Below are 22,500 nucleotides of genomic sequence, written 5' to 3'. Positions count from 1 at the left end.
TCTTGCCCACTGCTCTGGGTTAGAAGCAGTGTCGCAAGACACAGCACATCCACAGCAAAGCCGCTTCATTAAATCGGCGACCCCCTCTTTCCCCCCCCCCCAACGCAGAAATGGAAAAAACGAGGAGAAGTCCTTTCTGGCTGCGTCAAATTATTTTCCATACATACTCCCCCACCCCCCATCCCCCACCCACTCCCCCTTATGCATCACAGCATCATCCATACACAACCCTTCTCCATTCACCCCTATCTTCTATTCTCTCCCGTCCTTCCTCAACAGACATTCCCCTCTTTCTCAGTGCCCCTTTTACCCCATCCATCCAACTCATCCTTGGTTGCCCCCTCATGTTCATACCTTCCACCTCTGCCTTCCACACCTCTTTTACTAATGTTTCTTCACTCATTCTTTCCATGTGTCCAAACCATCCTAATATTCTTTCATTAACCCTATCTCCAAACTCCCTTTCCATCCCCGTTTTCCTCTTCAACTCCTCATTTCTCACTCTATCTAACCTAGTAACCCTTATCTTAGTTCTCATGCACCTCATCTCAAACACATTCAAATTCCTCCTCTCTTCCACTTTTATGTCCCATGTTTCTGCCTCATACAGTCGTCACAATCACTCCTTCATACAATCTCCTCTTAGCACCGATTCCCAAATGTCTATTTTTCATTACACTTTATATATATATATATATATATATATATATATATATATATATATATATATATAAAATATAAATATATATAAAATAAAATAAAATACAAAATAAAGCAAACTAAAATATGATAAGGTAAGATAAAATAAGATAAAACAAAACAAAACAAAACAAAACAAAATAAAATAAAATAAGACAAGGTAAAAAAAAAAAAAAAAAATATCTAATGTGCATCTTCGCCAATCCCGTGATGTCCTTGTGATGTGATTTACTGTGATATGCGATTTGCTGTGATGCCAAGTGATATTACGGAAGGAAGTGTGAGAGAATTAGGGGAGGAGGAGAGAGGAGAGGAGGAAGGGAGAAGAAAATGGAGGAGGAAGGGGGAGAGGGAAGGGGAGAGGGAAGGGGAGAGAGATGGAGAAGAGAAGGGGAGAGGAAAGGAAGGGGAAAGGGAAATGGATAAGAGAGAAGGAGAGGAGAAAGAGGAAGGGAAGGGAAGGGAAAGGCGAGGGGAAGGAAAGGGAAGGGGAAGGCGGGGGGAAGGGAAGAGATGGGGAGAGGGAAGGCGAGGGGAAGGGAAGGGATGGGGAGAGGGAAGAAGAGTGGGAATGGGGAAATGGAAGGAGAGGAGAAGGAAAGAGGAAAGGAGAGGAGGAAGAGGAAGGAAAAGGATGATGGAAGGGTAAAGGAGAGGGAGGGAGAGGGGCGAGGGGAAGGGGAAGAAGAGGGAGAAGAGGAGAGAGAACGAGAGAAGGAAATGGAAGAGGAAACGTGAGAGAGAAGGAGAGGAAGAAGGTAAAGGGAAGGGATAGAGGAAGAGGAGGAGAAGGAGAAAGAGAGCAGGAAGAAGAGGGGATAGGAAGAGGAGGGGAAATAAGAGAGGAAGAATGGGCCGGGAAGGCACGGAGGAAGGGGAAGGGGAAAGAGGTGAGGGGAAAGAAGAGGAGGGGATGATGAAAAGAGAGAGGGAGGAAAGAAAGGAGGAGGAGAAGGAAATGGAGAAGAGAAAGGGGAAGAGAAAGAAAATATGTTTGAAATAGATTTTGAGTCACAAAAGCGAAATATAGAAAAAAATGGAAGAAATGAACACCAGGTTAAAAGGAAGGAAAAGAGAAAAAAAAGAGAAAAAAAGAGAAAGAAAAAGGAGAAAGGAAAAATAAGGAGAATGGAGGAAGGGGTGCAGAAGAGGAGATAAAAGGGAACGTGAGAAAGAGAGAGAAAAAAGAGAGAGAAAAAAGAGAGAAAACGGTAATGAAAGGTGAAAAGGGGTGAAGAGGAAGGTAAAAAGGAGGAGGACGAAGAGGAGGAGGATGAAGAGGAGGTGGAGAGTGAGAAAGAGAATAAAAAAGAAAAAGAGAATGAGAATGAGAGTGAGAACGGAAAAGACGAAGAGAATGAGAATAAGAATGAGAATGAGGAGGAGGAGGAGGAGGAGGAGGAGGAGGAGGAGGAGGAGGAGGACGAGGAAGAGAAGAAGAAGAAGAAGAAGAAGAAGAAGAAGAAGAAGAAGAAGAAGAAGAACAACAACAACAACAACAGCGACGACAGCAACAACAACAACAATAACAACAACAACAACAAGAAGAAATAGGAGGAGGAGGAGGAGGAGGAGGAGGAGAGGAACAGGGCGAGAACGAGGATAATGACAAGGACAAATACGAAGACAAGGACAATGAGAATTTGAAGAAGAAGGAGGAAGAGAAAGAAGAGGACGAAGAAGTACAAAGAGGAGGAGAGGGGCAGTGGAAGAAATATGGAGTAAAGGGAGGACAGGAGTTATTTGAGGAATGGAGTGAGTGAGGGAGGAGGGGAAATGAGGAGGGAGGGAGTGGAGGTCGAGGAATAAGTGGTGAAAGAGATGGAGGGGAGGGGAGGAGTGGAGGGAGGGGAGGAGGGGAAGGAGGGGAGGGAGATGAGAAAGGGGAGGAGGGGAGGGAGGGGAGGGGAAATGGGGAGGAGAGGTAGGGGAAGGAGGGGAGGGAGGGAGGAGAGGGAAGGGAAGGAGGGAGGGAGGGAGGGAGGGAGGGAGGGAGGGAGAATAGTGGAGTGAGGGAGGGGTGGGAGTAATGGAAGGAGGGATGGAGTACAGCAGAGATGGAGTGAATGAGCAAGGGAGGGTGGAGGGGATGGAGGGTAGAGAAGGAGGGATAGAGCGGAGGGAAGGATAGAGGGAAGGGAATGAGGGAGGGTAGAAGAGGGATTGAGGAGAGGGAATGATGGAGGGAGGGAGGGAGGGGGGGAGGATGAGAGGGAAGGAGAGATGGAGTGATGGATAGAAGGGAGGGTGGAGGAGGAGAGGTAGAGATGGAGGGAGGGAGGGAGGGGAGGGTGGAGGAGAGTGTCAGCTGTCCATGATAGGAATCATTGGAGGGATGGAGGGATGGAGGTGGAGAGGGAGGGAAGTGGGAGGGAGTGGAGGGTGGTGGAGGAGGAAGTGAGGAGGGGCTTGAAGCAAAAGATGGTGATTGGAAATGAATTCGAAGGAAATGTAAAAAGACATGAACAATCTGCTTCGGGGAAAAATAGAGGAGAAGGAGGGAGAGGAGGAGGAGGAAGGCTAGGAGAAGGAGGAAGACCAGGAGGAGGAAGAGGAGAAAGAAGAAGAGGAGGAGGAGGAGGAGGAAGAGGAGGAGGAGGAAGAGGAGGAAGAGGAAGAGGAAGAGAAGAAGGTAGAGGAGGAGGAGAAAAGAGGAGATGGAGGAGGAGGAGGAGGAGGAAGAGAGAGAGGAGGAGGGAGGAGGAGAGGAGGGGGAATGGGAGAGGAGAGAGGAAAAGGAGGAAGGAAGAAAAGGGGGAAGAGAAAGAGGAGGAGGAGGAAGACGAGGAGGGGAAAGAGAAGGAGGAGGAGGAGAAGGAGAGGAGAGGAGGGAGGGAAAGAGGAGGAGAAGGAGGAAGGGGAGGAAGAGGACGAAGAGGACGAAGAGGAGGAAGGGGAAGAGGAAGAAGAGGAGGAGGAAGAAGAAAAAAGAGGAGCGGAGGAATGAATGTGGTGAAACGAGGAAAGCAGGAGGAAAAGAGGAGGGAAAATGAGAGAGATGATAAGAGAAGGAAAAAGAAGAGAGTTGAGGAAGTGGAGGAGGATGAAGTGGAAGAGGAAGAGGAAGAGAAAGGGGAAGAGGAAAAGGAAGACGGAGATGAAGAGGAAGAGGAAGAGAAAGAAGACGGTGAGGAGGCGGAGGAGTTAGAAGAGTAAGAGGAGGAGTGAGAATAATAGGAACTGGAGGAGGAGGGAGAGGAGTTGGGGAGGAGGAGTAGATAGAGGAAGAAGAGAACGAAGAAGAGAAAAAAAAGAGGAGAAAAGGGGAGAGGAGAAAGAGGAAGAATAAGGAAGGTGATGATAAAGAGCAAGAAGAGGAAGAAAAGAGAAAGGAAGCTAAGGAGTAGACCATAACACCTGGAAATAGAAGTCGATACGTGATAAGGTCGTTTCAGGTCTCCCAAACCGTGAATATTCAGCCAAAGGTTTGATGGACGCCTACCTGAGTAGGCAACCCCCCCTCCCTTTTTTGAGCTCTAAGGTGGAAACACAGTAATACCTGACAACAATATCCCTTCGTCAGGTACCTATAGAAGGAGGGAGAGGAACCAATATATATATATGTATGTATATATAGATATATATATATATATATATATATATATACAGATATATATATATAAATATATATCTGTGTCGTGTGTGTGGTGTTGTTGTGTGTTGTGTGGTTGTGTTTGGGTGTGTGTTGTAGTTGTTTGTGTGTGTGTGTGTGTGTGTGTGTATATAATGTATATGTATATACATACTGTATACATACATACATATTTAAAGAGAAACAACCGAAGCAGAGCGCTTTCGTGTATTACATTGCTAATGCAAAAATAAATAACTAGAGTACAAACAAGCAGAATGTTATTGTAAGGTAAAGGAACGTAAACACTGAGGGAATCAAGTCAATTGTAGGAAAAAAGGGACGTGGAACATCCCCTTGGGGCAAGAGGTCAAATGTCAAATCAAATGTCAACAGAAAGTTAAAAAAAAAAAAAAAATGTAGGACACTACACGGGTTCAAGGTGAGGATTAAATGTCTCATAATTCTAATTTACAAATAGTGTTACTGTTCATAAATCTTTGCTATTTCTTTACATGTATAATTATATAGTTAGTACAATCCTAGATTAAGATTGATATTAGGATCTTGTGTGGGATTAGTAGAACTACTTTCAACAATATTCCTTTTAGCTATATTGTTGTTGAAAGTAATTATCACCTCCGAGAGGATGATTAAAGGAAAAGCATTCCGATAGGAGACCTTTTGGTCCATAACTAGGTCGGATGCGAAAAAGAAATGAATGAATAGATAAATGAATAAATAAATAAATAGATAAATATATAAATATATATATATATATATATATATATATATATTGATAAATGATAGAATGAACATATAAATAATGATAGATAAATAATAATAAACGAGTATATAAAATAGAATAGAATAAATTGCAGGCATTACAACATACTACTTAGGTGTATATCTAAATGAATCTTAAAACATCAAACTGTACTGTATTGCACAGTCTCTGCAGAAGTTTATTCCATTCATTTACTACACGGTTGGCGATATTGTTTCTACCCACTTCTAAATTAAATCTACTTCCTGACAGTTTGAAACCATTATTTCTTGTCTCATTTGCATTCAGTGTAAAAATTTCGTCACTTTTGATGTCAATTTCTTTTTAGAATCTTAAGACCTGTATCAAATCACCCCTGAGTCTACTCTTTTTTAGGGAAAATAAATGTATATGTTTTCTTATTGTGTATTTCTGTTGTGTCTTCCAACGCAGCTTCTGACCCAGGACATTTAACGAGATGCAGAGATGACCCGTCATCCAGGAGGAGCCAAGATAAAAGAGAGGGAAGGGGTGGATGGGAGAGGAGTATGTTAAGGCTGGAATGGGTGGGAGTGGTTTTTATGCCTTTGTTTTTTGGCTACCTCCCTTACAAGGGGGAAAAAGACTTTGGTGTGTGTATGTATGTTTGTATGTATGTATGTATATATGTATGTATGTACATATGTATGTATGTATGTATGTATGTATGTATGTATGTATGTATGTATGTATGTATGTATGTATGTATGTATGTATGTATGTATGTATGTATGTATGTATGTATGTATGTATGTATGTATGTATGTATGTATGTATGTACGTACGTATGTATGTATGTATTTCTGATATTTGGATTCAATTTTGTGGCTCGCTGTTGTACTTTTTCTAATCTGTCGTTGTACGTACTTTTTCCAATTTGCAAATGTCTTTAATGAGATTCGGTGACCATACGGATACAGTATATTTCAAATGTGAACGAACTAATGATTTGTGTAGCTTGTCAATGACACATGAACTTTTAAAATCAAAAGATCGTGCAATCAGTCCTAGAATCTCATTTCCCTTCTCTGAGCCGGAAACACATTGCTTAGAAGATTTAAGATCATTACTGATTATCACGCAGAGATCTTTATCACTATCCACTTAGGTTAATGAATTTCCAAATGATTTTTATTTGAACTTATTGTTATTTTTACCTACTTGCATAACCTTACATTTACGTAAGTTAAATTTCATTAGCCACTTTTCAGACCATTGCTGTAATTTACCTAAATTTTCAAGAATATCTAATTAGTTTAAGTGCTGACGTGATTAGAAATAATACTTGATTCGTTTCCTACTTAAAAAAATAAAGTAAAAGAAGGAAATGAATCAAGTGCTAATTCTAACTGTATTTCTGCACTGACGATGTTATACACGAAACCACTCTGCTCTGGCTGTTTTTCATCAAAGTGATTAACGTTGCATTTGTAAAACACACGTCTCCAGTGTTTTTATCGCACACACACACACACACACACACACACACACACACACACACACACACACACACACACACACACACACACACACACACACACACACACACACACACACACACACACACACACACACACACACACACACACATATATATATATATATATATATATACATACATATACATACAAGGCTTGCGTCACCATTCTGATCTCCCTTTTTATTTGTTTTATCTATTTATTTGTTCTGTTTTATTTATTTATTTTCATTTATTCATCTATTAATCTATTTTCTATTTATCTGTCAATTCATTTATACATTTATTTATTCACTCACTTATTTATCTATTTATTCATTTATTTATATATTTATTTATTTATTGATTTATATATTCACTTATATTTTCTATTTATTTTTCTTATTTATATTTTCCATGGCCCAGATTAACTCGTTCCTTCACAATCTCCTCTCAGGCGCAATAAATGACAAAATAAATTAACACTTTTATGAAGACTTGAGTAACTTTTTGAGACGTTTTGAGTATCTTGACATGTGAGGAAGGATCCACCTAAGCGTGAGATTACCACTTCACCAGCAAAATACGAGAAGAAATTGGACTTTGAAGTGATTCTAACTTGGCCTTTTCCTTGCTGAATAACACGTATATCCATATACAGTTTTTACACCTTATAAGAGGGGTAGCCTACACGGGTTTCCAGACGCACGTCCAGGTGAAGGTTCGTTGTATCGAGGTCTAAAAGGGTATCATATCGGGCTATTTTACCACCAACCTCCGATTTGTCGGCGGTACCGACCACCTCCAGCATTTTTTCCATCGTCATATCACTATGGCGAACTAATTTGTTTCTCAGCAATTTACAAAGAATGTCATTTGATTTCCTGGATAAAAATAATTTTCTTCCAGCAAATCAGATTCCTTTCCAGAAGCTTCGTGCTGGACATTTGCTCCAACAATCGGAGGAAAAATAGCCCAGTGTGATAACGTCTTTAATACTTCTTGGGTGAAGGTCCATCCCTCATCCCCGGCACACTGCTGAGGTCAATGTGAAGATGAGGAGTGGACGCCATGACGCGTTGAGTAGCTGCGGCCGAAGCCGTCAGCTTTGCCCTATGATGGGCTTTGGGGAATGTTGCGGGGAAGATAGTTAACAGTCACTGCTGGGAATCGGAGAGAAGTGCGGGATTCGAACCCAGAACTAAGCGAATGCGAGACCAGCTTGCTTCTGATTACACCACAAGAGCATAAAAATACTAAAATAGATTTTCCACCTTATAATTGGGTAACCGACTCAAAGTGTACACTCACCCTACATCCATCCCACACCCATATTAGCCCCTCGTGGATGAAGGAGGGTCATCCCTTAAACCCGCCACATTGCTCGGGTCAGATAAAACATCTTGATTGCCCTCTTCCCCCTCCTCCTTCTCCTCTCTCCTCCTCCTTACCCTCTCCTTTCCCCTCACCCATTCCCCTTAACCACACTCGCGCCCCTCCACTACCCTCTCTCCCTCTTTCTCTATCCCCTCCTCTTACCTTTTCCCCTTCCTATGCTCTATCCTCCTTCCCTCTCCCCTTCCCCGTCTTTTTCCTTCCCCTTCTTTTTCCCACATCCCCTCCTTCCTTCTCCTTCCCCTTCCCCCTTTACCAACCTCCCCTCACCTCCTCTTTCCACTCCTCTTCCCCCTTTTCCTTCCTCTTCCTTCTCTTCCCCTTTCACCCTCCTCCTTCCCCTTCCCCCCTCCCACTTTCTGTCCACATCCTCTCCTTCTTCCCCCTCCTCCTTCTCCTTCCCTTTTCCCTCTCCCTTTTTCCTTTCTTTTTCTCCTTTCCCTCCTTTCTCCTCCTTCACCTCCCCTTCCTCCATCCCCTCCTTCCTCCTCTTTCCCCCTTTTCCCTTTTCTACCTCCCTTCCCCTGCTTCCCGTTAACCCCTCTCTAGTCCTATTCTCCCCATCCTCCTTCCCCTTTCCCCCTCCCATTCCCCCTTTCTCCTTCCCCTTTGCCCCCTCCCATTCCCCCCTACTCCTCCCCCTCCTCCCTCCTCTTTCCCCCTTTCCCCTTTTCCACCTCCCTTCCCCCACTCCCCCCTTCCTCCTTCCCCTTTCTCCCCTCCCATTCCCCCTCCTCCTTTCCCTTTCCCCCTCCTATTCCCTCTTCTCCTTCCCTTTCCCACTCCCATTCCCCCCTCCTTCCCTTTCCCCCTCCCATTCCCCCCTCCTCCTTCCCTTTGCCCCCTCCCATTCCCCCCTCCTCCTCCCCCTCATCCCTCCTCTTTCCCCCTTTCCCCTTTTCCACCTCCCTTCCCCCGCTATTCGTTAACCCTTCTCTAGTCCCATTACCCCCCTTCCTCCTTCCCATTTCCTCCCTCTCACTCCCCCCTTCATCCTCCCCTTTTCTTCCCTCCCATTCCCCCTTCCCCCTTCCTCCTTTCCCTTTCCCCCTCCTATTACCCCTTCTCCTTCCCCTTTCCCCCTCCCATTCCCCCCTTCCATTCCTCTTTCCCCCTCCCATTCCCTCCTCCTTCCCTTTACCCCTCCCATTCCCTCCTCCTCCTCCCCTTTCCCCTTTCTCATACTCCCCTCCCATTCTCCTTTCCCCCCTCCCATTCCCCTTTCCCCCCTCCCATTCCCCCCCACTATTTCATTCCGACTAATTCGGGGGAATTTCATTAACCTGAAGAGAAGACCCGAACTCCTGAAGACCGGATGTGATAGCTCCGGAACATTACTCGAACTGTACTCGAATTGTACTCGAAATGTACTCGAACTATATTCGAATTGTACTTCAACTGTAGTCGAACTTTACTCGAACTATACTCGAATTGTACTCGAAATGTACTCGAACCATATTAGAATTGTACTCGAACTGTAGTCGAACTTTACTCGAATTGTACTTGAAATATACTCGAACCATATTCGAAATGTACTCGAACTGTAGTCGAACCTTACTCGAACTGTATTCAAATTGTGCTCTATGTGTACTCGAATTGTATTCGAATTGTACTTGAACTGAGTCGAACTATACCCGAACTGTACTCAAATTGTACGCGATATGTACTCGAACTGTATTCAAATTGTGCTTGAACTGTAGTCGAACTATACCCGAACTGTACTCGAACTATACTTGAGCTCTGCTTGAACTCTACTCGGTCTCTACTCGAACTGTAATCGAATATTACTCGAGCTGTACTCGAAGTCTACTTGAAGTGTACTCGATTTGCTATTGAACTGTTCTCGAACTATACTTGAACTATACTCGAACTGTATTCGAACTGTACTCCAGTTATATTCGAAATTTACTCAAACTGTACATGAACTCTATACGAACTATACTCGAGCTGCACTCGAATTCTACTCGGACTGTACTCGAACTACACTCGAACTCTATTCGAACTATACTCGAACTGTCTTCCAGCTACACTCGAACTCTTCTCGAACTACACTCTAACTGTATTCGAACTCTACTCGAACTACATTCGATCTATACTTGAACTCTACTCGAAACGTACTCGAGCTGTACAAGAATTATAATCGAACTATACTCGAACTACTCTTAAGCTATACTTAAACTGTACTCAAACTATACTCGAATTGTTCTCAAAATACACTCGAACTGTACTCGAATTGCACTCGAATTGTAGTCGAATTGTAGTCGAACTCTACTCGAACTACACTCGAAGTCTACTCGAACTTTACTTGAACTGTATTCGAACTGTACTCGAACTCTACTCTAATTATATTCAAACTACACTCGAACTATACTCGAACTATACTTGAGCTTTACTCGAATTGTAATTCAACTACTCTCGGCCTATACTCGAACGGAACTCAAACTATATTTAAACTACACTCGAATTATGCTCGAAATATACTTAAACTATACTCGAACTATACTCGAACTAAACTTGAACTATTCTTAAACTATTCACGACTTGAATTCGAACTATATTCGAATTATACTCGAGCTACACTCGAATTCTACCCGAAAGGTACACGGACTATATTCGAAATTTACTCGAACTATACTCGAACTAAACTCAAACTGTACTTAAATTGTACTCGAACTTGAATCGAGCTATACTCGAACTTTACTCGCACTATAGTCGAACTGTACCCAAACTATACTCGAACTATACTCGAATTATACTCAAACTCTACTTGAATTGTACTCAAAATGTTATCGAACTATATTTGAATTGTACTCGAATTGTGCTCGAACAGTCCTCAAAGTATATTCGAGCTATACTCGAACTGTACACGAACTGATCTCGAACAATACTCGAATTGAACTAGAACTATACTCGTACTGTGTGACCGAGTCTTCATAGAATATCCGAGCGAAGAGGAGGAATAATGATGACCAATTTATGAACATATTAACTTCAGTTCAATCATCGAGAGCAGAAAATAGATTTAGGAAGAAGAGAAGAAGAGGAAGAATGAGGAGGGGGAAGAGAAGATGATGACGGGAACGAAGAGATGGAGAAAAGGGAGATGTAGAAGGAAGAGAATGAGGAGAAGGTGAAGGAGGCGGAGGAAGAAGAGGAAAAGAGAGACGAAGAAGAGGAAGAAAAAGAAGAAAAGGAGTAGGAAGAGGAGATGAGGAGGAAGAGGAGGAGGTACATTAGGAAAAAGGATGAGGAGATGGAGTAGCAGCAAGAGAAAAAGACGGAGGAGGAAAAGGAGAAGAGGAAAAAAGAAAGAGGAGGAAGAGAAGCAAGAAGAAAGAGAGGGGGAGGAGTAGGAGGAAGAGGAGGAAGAGGAGGAGGAGGAGGAGAAGGAGAAGGAGGAGAAGGAGAGGAATGATGATGAGGATGAGGAGGAGATGAGAAGGAGGAGAAGAAGGAAGAGAAGGAGGAGAAGGGGAAGGAGGAGGAGACCAGTCTTAGTACTAGAGCAATAGAAGTGAAGAGGAGGAGGAAGAGCAGGAGGAGAATGAGGAGGAGGAGAAGGAAGAGGAGGAGTAGGAGGAGGAAGAGTAGGAAGAAGAGTAGGAGGAGGAAGTGAAAGAGAAGGAGGAGAAAAAGGAAGAGGATGACTAGTAGAAGAAGAAGGAGGAGGGGAGGATGAGAAGGGGGGAGGACAAGGAGGAGGAGGAGGAGGAGAAGGAGGAGAAGGAGGAGGAGGAGGAGGAGGAGGAGGAGTGGAAAGAGGGGGAGGAGGAGGAGAATGAGCAGAAGGAAGAGAAAGCGAAGGAGGAAGAAGAGAAAGAGGAGGAGGAAGAGAAGGAAGAGAAGGGGAAGGAGGAAAAGAATGACAAGTAGAAGAAGGAGTAGGAGAGGGGGAGGAGGAGGGGAGGAGGAGGAGGAGGAGGAGGAGGAGGAGGAGGAGGAGGAGGAGGAGGAGGAGGAGGAGGAGGAGGAGGAGAAGGAGGAAGACAAGAGTCATCCCCAGCGCTATGCAAGACAAGCGAAGAGGAGGAGGAGGAGAAGAAGGAGGATTTGGAGTCAGACAAGGTGAAGGAGGAGATAAAAACAAACGAGATGGAAGGATTCCCGCTTGAAGGAAGAGGACTCGAAGGACTCGGCCCTCCTTCGGGAGTCCGATATCAAAGAAGCGATCGAGCAGAAAGCGAGGAAGCCCTGAGGAGGGAAGGAAGGGAGGGAGGGAGGGAGGGAGGGAGGGAGGGAGGGAGGAAGGGAAGGAGGGAGGAGGGAGTGGATGGGAGGGGAGGGGAGGCATGGAGTGAGATAAGAAGAGAGGGTAGAGCTTTTAGGAGAGAGAGGTGGGAGTGACGGGAGGGAAGAGGAAAGGAGGAGTGAGGAGGGGGAAGTGAGTGAGGGAGGAGGGAGGGAGGGAGGGAGTGAAGAGGTGGCGAGGGAGTGAAGGAAGGTAGAGCTTCCTCATGGTAGAAACGAAGAGATAAGAGTAGAGGTGGGAAGAGAGGGAGGGAGGGAGGGAGTCAGGGGCGAGGGAGAGGGAGGGAAGGAAGGAAGAGGGAAGGAAAGAAGGGAGGTCAGGAGGAATGGAAGATTTTTTCATTGTAGGAGCGACAGGAGAGAGATGTAGAAGTCGTGAGAGGGAAGGAAGGAGAGAGGGAGAGAGAGAGGGAGGTAGAGAGGGAGGTAGAGAGGGAGGAAGGTATGGAGGGTAGGAATGGTGAGGGAGAGGACGGAGGAGGAAGGGAGGGAGGGATGGAGGGAGGGAGGAATGGAGGGAGGGAGGGAGGGAGGGAGGGAGAGGACGGAGGAGGGAGGGAGGAAAGGGGTGAGGGAGGAGAGGAGGAAGTGAAGAGGTTCTTCTTAACAGGAGTGAATAGAGAGGGGGAAGGGGAGGGGAGAGGATGGGGGGAGAGGATGGGGAGGAAGGGGAGGGTTCTACTAAAAGTACAAGAGAGTACCGACCGTTGCCATGGTAACGGGAATTGAAACATAAAATTGCGGGGCACTGAGGCAAGTAAGAAGATATGGGATTTTTTTGTATTGTATATAAATATGTATATTGCATGAGTGTTACACACACACACATACACACACACACATACACACACACACACACACACACACACACACACACACACACACACACACACACACACACACACACACACACACACACACACACACACACACACACACACACACACACACACACACACACACACACACACACACGGTGGCGCGGTTGATAGAGTACTGGTTTGCCAGTACGGAGGTGCGGCAGTATCTGGTTCCAATCCTGCCCAAGGCCGAAATTATTTCGGTATCGCTGCGCTTCGGGTAGTTATCCGACTCTCGTGGGCGGGGAGTTGGGTGTGTGTGTGTGTAAGGTCATAGCATTACCCATAGATCAGTCATACGAGCTCTGAGCTCTCTTCCGGGAGGGAAATAGCTGTCGATCACGAGTCCAACACGTGATCCAAAGACCAAGGTGAATACATACACGCACGCACACACACACATACACATACACACACAGACACACAGACACACACACACACACACACACACACACACACACACACACACACACACACACACACACACACACACACACACACACACACATAACATACACATATACACACAATGTGTATATACACTGTATGTAGATATGTATACGCGCGCGCATGTGTGTGTGTGTGTAATTCACCACCATGGTCTTGGATCGTGTGTTGGACTCGTGATCGACAACTATTTCCCTCCGGAAGAGATCTCAGAGCTCTTATATGACCGATCTATGGGTAATCCTGACCTTACACGTACACATACACACACAACTCCCCGCCCACGAGAGTTGGAGTAACGACTCGCAGCGAAGCGTTACTGAAATTATTTCAGCCCTGGGTGGGATTCGAACCCGGACGGCCGTAGTGGCGGCCGGGAACTCTGCCACTGCGCCACAAATGTGTGTGTGTGTGTGTGTGTGTGTGTGTGTGTGTGTGTGTGTGTGTGTGTGTGTGTGTGTGTGCGTGCGTGTGTGTGTGTGTGTGTGTGTGTGTGTGTGTGTGTGTGTGTGTGTGTGTGCGTGTGTGTGTGTGTGTGTGTGTGTGCGTACTGTATACATGTACATATATCATACATTCACTGAATTCCTCTTCCGTCCCTCGGCTCCGTGCACTGGAAACGGGTCTGGAGTAGAAGCCATTATGCAAGCACACGTCCGCTCCTCGCTTCTATCGGCGTCCCCTTTTCCAGGACATTCCGGGGTCATTCCGGGTGAACCCGGTATCACTAAGCACGTTCCGGATGTCAACCCTAACCCACTTCACTTTTTTTTTTTTTTTTTTTTTTTTTCAGACACCATCACACTGGTCATATCCTGTCCTTCCCCGGAACCGACCTTACGAGTTCCCCTTCTACCCTTCCCGGATATCTGCCCGGACTCCATTTCCGGACCTTTTCCCCCCGGAAGGCTTATCCCTCAACCTTTCTACTCCAGGAACACAAAGACGTGATCTACAGACCCCTCCTTTACACGAGGTCCGGGGTTCAATTCCCAACAACTGAGATAACTGCCACTCGCCCTAGTTAACCACCAAGGTTAAGACATTATCACACTGTACTATTTTTCCTCCGATTGTTGGAGAAGATCCGCAACAATATGCTGAAGGAAAAATAATTTTCCTCCAGCATTGTGATTTTACGGCTGAAAAACTGCTGGAGGTTGGCAGTACGGCCGATTAATTGGAGGTTGGATGAAAAATATCCCAGTATGATAACCCTTTTAGAGGATGAATGTATCCTTTGGGTCCACAGATGATCAAGACTCCGTACAATCAGAAGTTCCTGAAACCTTTGATCTTCGGGGAACCTTCTGGTTTGGAAAAGAACGCGAGCCATCGAAGGCCCTTTTCAAAGACGTCTTGCGAGGTTTCTGTTGATAAGGGCCATGAAGCCTTTCTATATCCGTGTATTTTGGACCTTAACACTCATGTGTCCTTAGCATGAAGGGAGCCTTTATAACTAGTTATTATCGTTACCACTCCTTTGTACCAGTAACTACCATCACATCCCACCTTTGTTCACTTGCACAATATGTTCACACTTGCTCAGACCTCCTTTCATAACTTCGTTAAAAAAAAAAAAAAAAAAAAAAATCTCACAATATGTTCCCACTTGCTTAGTCACTCCTTTCACAAGTTTGTTAAAAAAAATCTCACCTCTTTGTTGTTGTACAAGTATCTCTACTCTCTTCGGTTCCTTTTCCTCCCACCAGACTTGGGGAGGAAGGGGAATACGGGGAAAAGGAGTGGAATAGGACAGGATAAGGGGAAAGGATAAGCACCCCCTATTCCCCTACCTTCAACCACAATCACTTACACTTGAGTACTCACCCTTCATTCCCTTCCCCCTAAACACACACCAAATTAGAGGAGGACGTGGAGGAGGGGATAGAGGAAGAAGAGGAAGAGAAAGAAGAGGAAAAGGAGAAAAAAAAAAGCAAATTGAAAAAGTTATAGGAAAAGAAAAAGAGGAAAATAAAGGGGAGGAAGAAGAAGAGAAAGAGGAAGGAGAAATAGAAGAAGAAGAAGAAGAAGAAGAAGAAGAAGAAGAAGAAGAAGAAGAAGAAGAAGAAAAAGAAGAAGAAGAAGAAGAAGAAGAAGAAGAAAGAAGAAAGAAGGGGCGATGATGGAGGAAGCCAGAAGGGGAAGAGAAGGTTTCCCCTTCCTCCGCCTCTCCCCCCTCTTCCCCTCCCCTTCCCCCTTCCTCTCCCCCTCCCCCCTTTGGTATGCACCTCGTACATCATCGGATTTGTTTTTTCAGCAGAGTGGGGACCCCGTGACAAAAGCCACCCTGTCAGAGGTCGAGGGGCAAGGGTGAGGGGGAGGGGGCGTGGGGGGATAAGGGTGAGGGGGGGCTTGACCGCGAGGGGGCCACTGGCCAAAGCTCTCTCGCATTTCAATTTCTTAAAGAATCCCTTTCCACGTGGTCAGTATATCTATTGACAATAATTTCTTATATACTGGTCAATATATTCATTGGCAATTGTTAGGCCAATATTTCTGACAACCATGATCTCTAAAGAGGTTTCAAATGATCAGTGTATCTATTGACAATAATTAAGTCAATATTTTTGACAACCACGAGTTATGAAAAATGCTTCAGCATATGGTCAGTATATTTATTGACAGAAGTTTCTGTGCTCCAATATTTCTGGCATCAATAAGTTCTGAGGAATCTCTCAAATGGTCTACATTTTTATTGTCAATAGTCACATCAACATCTCTAACAGCCAAACCCACTGAGTAAACCCTCAAATGGTCAATATATTTATTGACAATAATTACACCAATACTTGCGTATATGATAGCAAAAAACTCTTAATACCAGGAGACTCCTCGAGATGTCTTCCTAAGATACCTGATACCAACAAGAATAGCTCAACTAGTACCAAGTAACAATATATCAAATAGAGGCACTCAGTATTGAAGAAGCACTACCAGCATTGACAACACATATATTCATAATGAATTATATCTCTAAAGCTTATACACGGATATAAAACCAGACGATTTCATTCAGGTGAAGGATGAGGGAGCCTTGGAGCTTGAAAAGGGGTCCGGCAACATCAAAGTTTCATTTAGCAAAGGGGACAGGGACCACCACCAACCTATCTTATGAGACCATATGGTACTGGCTACTAATGTCGTTAAAGGCTCCTACGGAATTCCTAAGAGGTCCAGAACCTGTTACTCCCCCTTCCGGGACCCCATAAGGAATACTAGAGTGCCCAGGAAATTCCAAGGAGCTTCAGAGGCTCCCAAAGGCTCTCAAAGGCTCTCAAATTCACCCAAATGCTTCTAAAGGCTTCCAAATTGTCCCAAATGATCCCAATGGCTCGCAAATCATCCCAAAAACTTCCAAAATCTTCCAAGAGGTCCTGAAGCTTTTAAAAACTCCCAAATACATTAAAACTCTCCCAAAGGCTCTCGAAGTCTCCCGAAAACTTTCAGAGACTACAAAGGCTTCCGCAAGTTCCTATGACCTTCGGAAGCCTTGAGAGCCCCCTGAGGTTTCACAGCCCCCCACCCCCAAAAAAAGACCCTGAAAGACTCCAACAAACTCCAAAAGTACCCCATACCCCAAAAGACACTAATAACCTCAAAAAGACCCCCCCATCCCAAAAGACTTCAAGAACCCTCCAAAAAGATCCCCATACCCACCAACAAAAACATACACCAAAAAAAAGACCACAAACCCGAAAAAGACACCAAGGATTCCCCAAGAAATTCCAGAAACTCTCCCCCCCAAAAAAAAATATTCCAGAGATTCCAAAAGGATCTTCCCCTCCCCTCCCCCTCCCACACACACTCCAAAGACTTAGAAAGACCACCATTGCATTTGAAGGCGGTCTTTATGGGTTATTGGTGAAAAAAATGGCTTTAAGAACGTCGAGCGGTTGGACCCGACTACGGGTAACGATGTGACCAGAATACATTAAAGGACTTCCGGATCCGGGGACAGAAGAAAAATATAAATAAAGAAGAACGAAATATAATGACTTCAAACGAAGTGAAATGAAATGAAATTAAATCAAATAAAATTGAGCTAAATGAAATGACTTAGAGCGAAGTGAAATGAAATGTAATGAAGTACAGCAAAATTAAATGGAACATAATGACTTGAAACGAAGTGAAATAAAATAAAACGAAATTAAATGAAATGAAATGATGTTTCGGATCTGGGGGCAAGCCATTGTGATCAACGTATGCATAGAAAATAATTATTAAAACAAATCCAAGTATAATGACACGGAGCGAAGTGAAACATAATGAAATAGAATGAAATGAAATGACATAAAGCAAAACGAAGTGAAGCGAGGAGAGGTGAACTAAAAAGAAGAAGACTGAAATGAAATGAGATGATATGAAGTGAAATGAAATATATACGAGTATAAACAAAGAAATGCAGAAACAAATAAAATAATAAATAAATGAGAACAAGATCATATAAACTGATATATGATTAAAAAGGTAAAAGAACAAATCAAGAGTTTAGAGACCATATAGATACCTCTACGGACCAGAGTCACGCAATTCTCCTAATCTCTCTCTCTCTCTCTCTCTCTCTCTCTCTCTCTCTCTCTCTCTCTCTCTCTCTCTCTCTCTCTCTTTCTATCCCTCTCTCTCTCACTCTGTTTCTCTATCTGTCTCTCACTCTCCCTCTCTCTCTCTCTCTCTCTCTCTCTCTCTCTCTCTCTCTCTCTCTCTCTCTCTCTCTCTCTCTCTCTCTCTCTCTCTCTCTCTCTCTCTCTCTCTTTCTTTCTCTCTCTCTCTCTATCACTCTCTCTCTCTCTCTCTCTCTCTCTCTCTCTCTCTCTCTCTCTCTCTCTCTCTCTCTCTCTCTCTCTCTCTTTATCTCTTTCCCTCTCTCTCTCTCTCTCTCTCTTCGGCACAACATTGTCACCTAAGTATAGTAACCACCAGTTATAGATAAAAGATTGCAAAACTGGTCGTCTCTATCCCATTGCCTGTAACTGCCGTCACCCAATTTCATCAATTCCCTTGGTACTCCTCCCCCACGTCGGTATTAAAGGAATGATAGAAAATACCTGTTCCTTTTTTTTTTTTTCTTTTTTTTAAATCCTCCCCCGCCCCCGCCCCGCCCACCAAATCCTAAATTTAATTATGCAAATATATTCCCCACCCCTGTCGCAATATTGCAATTGCATTAATATAAGAGAGAGATTCCTTTCCCTGTGCAACAAGCGTGTATGAAAAAGTACGTTATATTCACACACACACAATATATATATATATATATATATGTATATATATGTATATATATTTATGAATATATATATATATATATTCATATATGTATATATATATATATATATATATATACAAATATATGTATAGATATAATATATATATATACAGGGTGTTCCAAAAAAATCGACGTCATTTCGCAGGCCAATAATTTTGGCAATTTTCGTTGAAACGACCTCAATTTTTCACAGCTTGCATAGAAACAGTTCAAGATTTTATGTTTAATGTTTGACATTTATCTCTTTTCAGGTTGAGAAATGCCGTTCACTTCAAAAGAAAAGTCATTTTGCGTGTTGGAATATGCTCAAACACAGTCACCCAAGACCGTGCAGCGTGCCTTCTTTGCAAAATTTGCCAAAAATGCTCCAACTAGTAAACAAATTTGGACCTGGCACCAAAAATTTAAAGAGGAAGGCTGCTTATGCAGGGCTAAAGGATCTGGACGGCCATCAACATCGGAAGAGAAGGTCGAGAAAGTTCGTGAAACATTCCTGCGAAGTCCCCGGAAGTCTGTAAGAAGAGCAAGTGTGGAAACCAGATTCCTCGAACAACAGTTTGGCGCGTTCTGAGGAAACGATTGCAAATGAAACCCTACAGGCTGCAGCTCCTTCAGGCTTTAAAGGAAGATGACAAGCGAAAACGTAAAGAATTCTGCTATGATATGCTAGAGAAACTTGAAGAAGACGAGTTCGATGAGCGTCTAATTTTTAGTGATGAAGCCACGTTTCATACGAATGGCAAAGTCAATAAGCATAATGTTCGCATTTGGGGCGAAGAAAATCCCCATGCCACAATTGAGCACGAGAGGGACTCACCAAAAGTGAATGTGTTCTGCGCCATCTCCAAGAATCAAATTCATGGACCGTTTTTCTTTGAAGGAAATGTGAACGGGGATGTTTATCTGCAAATGCTTCAGAACTGGCTATTTGATCAGCTCATTGAAAATGAACATGAAAGCTTAATTTTTCAACAGAACGGGGCTCCACCTCACTGGAAGCTCACTGTACGGGCCTATCTCAATGAGAATCTGCCAGAGAGATGGATCGGGCGTGGTGGTGAGGAAGACAATTTGCTGCTGAAATGGCCACCACGATCACCTGACCTGACACCGTGTGATTTTTTCCTCTGGGGATATGTTGAAGGACTCGTCTATGTCCCGCCTCTTCCTGCTAACGTTGAAGAACTCAAGCAGAGAATCACTGCCGCACTGCAGAATGTTACCAAATACATGCTGCAGCGTGTTTGGCACGAGTTTGAGTACCGACTTGATGTGTGCAGAGTCACAGGCGGCGCTCATATTGAACATTTGTGAAATCGGTCATAGAATTTACAAATCTTTGTTTTTTTCTTTGAAATGTCACCCAATAAAACTTATGATGTTCAACATAAAGTTTGTGCAGTTTCATTGAGATGCACTGAGTAGTTTCCTAGATATTGGCATTTAAAATGACGTCAATTTTTTTTTAACATTCTGTATATCATATATATATATATACAAATATAGACATATATATATATACATATATATATACATTATATATACATACATATACATATATATATATATATATACATATATACATATATATATATATACATATATATATATTATATATATATATATATATATATATATATATATATATATATATATATATATTATACTCAATGATCTACTGAACAAAAGCTTACCACCCAGTATAGGGTCACGGCACTTGAAATGAACAATCCTATAGTAATAATAACCATAGTAACTATAGCAATAATAATAATAGCATGAAAATAAAACGAAATTAAATGAAATAAAGCAATGTTCAGCTGGACACGAGTCATTCCCACCCACATTACGGTTCACACAATGTGCATAAATTTCAAAATGAACAGCATTTCCATATCTATCAACTTTTTTTTATTTTGCATTGTAATCCTACGCGTCGTATTTCTCAAAGTTATTCGAGTTATGATGTGTAATTTCCATATTGAAATGTGAATTATCACACCCAAGTCCATTAAATAATTCAATATAATATATAGTATATACATACATATATATATGTATATATATATATATATATATATATATATATATATATATATACATATATCAAATCAAGTAACGTAGATATCGTAACACAAGGGTAAAATAAAACTTAAACCCACTCTCGGAGAAAGATAAGCTGAGATACAGAGTGAACCGTATATTTTGACCACTAGCTGTGGTCCTCTTTAGCAGTTACAATTATAGGGTACATAGACAAGAACTTATATACAGAGGAGGAACCTACAATAGGGAACTCAGTAAGCTTCAGGTCACGTGCCCTGAGTGAGGTCGGACGTTTGGTCCTCTGGAGATGAATTTATTAACTGCCATACTAGTAATGGCATCTGGTAACCATTGACCTGTAGAAGTGTTATATACATAAAGGTTTATAGGTATATACATATATCTATATATATATATATATATATATATATATATATATATGGGGTTGTTTGTGCGTGTGTGTTTGTTTGTGTGTGTGTGTGTGTGTGTGTGTGTGTGTGTGTGTGTGTGTGTGTGTGTGTGTGTGTGTGTGTGTGTGTGTGTGTGTGTGAGTGTGTGTGTGTGTGTCCCACTCCCTTAGTCTCTCTCTGTGTCTCTCTATCTATCTGTCCCTCTCTCTGTCTTCGTTTTCTCTCATCATAATTCTTGCCTTCCCAGACACTTTCCCCTCTTTCCCCTCTCTTATCTCACGCATCCCCCCGACCACAGTATCAGTGCTTTCTTACTCTCTCCCCTCTTCCTACTCCTCCTCCTACTACTACCCCTCTTTCTCCTCATCTTTCTCCTACTCTCTTCCTCCTCCTCTTCCTTCTACTTCTTCTCCTTCTTGTTCTCATCCTTCTCTTCCAAATCCTTCTCCCCCTCCACATCCTGCTCTTCCTCCTCCCCATTCTCCGCTTCCTCCTCCTCCTCCTCCTCCTCCTTCCTCTCCTTCTTCTGTTTCTTGTTCTCGTTCTTCTCTTCCTTGTCCTCGTCCTCCTCCACCTCCACCTAATCCGTTTTCTCCTCCTTCTCTTCCGTCTCCTCCCCCTCCTCATCTTCCTCCGCCTTCTTTTCCTCCTTCTCCTCCTCCTCCTTCAACTTCTTTGCCTCCTCCTCCTTCTCCTCCGTGTCCTCTTTCTTTCTTATCATTATTCTTCCCATTCTTCTCGTTTTCCTCCTCCTCCTCCTTTTCTTTTTATCCTTCACCTTCTTCTCTTTCCCTTTTCCTCCTTCTTTTTATCGTATTTTTACTTCTCTTTCTCGGATACTCTCTTCTCCTTTTCCTCCTCCTCCTCCTCCTCCTCCTTCTTATTCTTCTCCTTTTTCACCTTTCTTTTCCTTCTCCTTTTCCATCACCTTCTTCTACTTCTTCTCCTTTGGCTTCTCCTTCTTCTTCCTCTTCATTCATACCTCTTCTTCTCTCCCCTCTTTATAGTATTTCCCCTCTCTTCCCTCTTGATAGTGCTTCCTCTCTCTCCCCTCCCTTCCCTTCGCCTTTCTCCCACATCCCTCTCCCCTCAATTCCCCTCTTCTGGAAATCTTACAAGTGTCCTGTAGTCCCTTCCCCTCTTTTCCCCTCTCCTTCCTCTCCTTCCTTTCTCATCCCCTCTCTTCTCCTCTCCCCTCTTCATCGGTCTTGCTCTCTCTCCCCATCCCTCCCCTCAATTCCCCTCTTTTGGAAATCTTACAAGTGTCCTGTAGTCAATTCCCCTCTTTTTCTCTCTC

This window comes from Oratosquilla oratoria, chromosome 36 (assembly GCF_046742065.1).
Source record: "Oratosquilla oratoria isolate Oo_2021 chromosome 36, ASM4674206v1, whole genome shotgun sequence".
NCBI lineage: Eukaryota > Metazoa > Arthropoda > Malacostraca > Stomatopoda > Squillidae > Oratosquilla > Oratosquilla oratoria.
Note: the sequence above shows the minus strand (reverse complement) of the source record.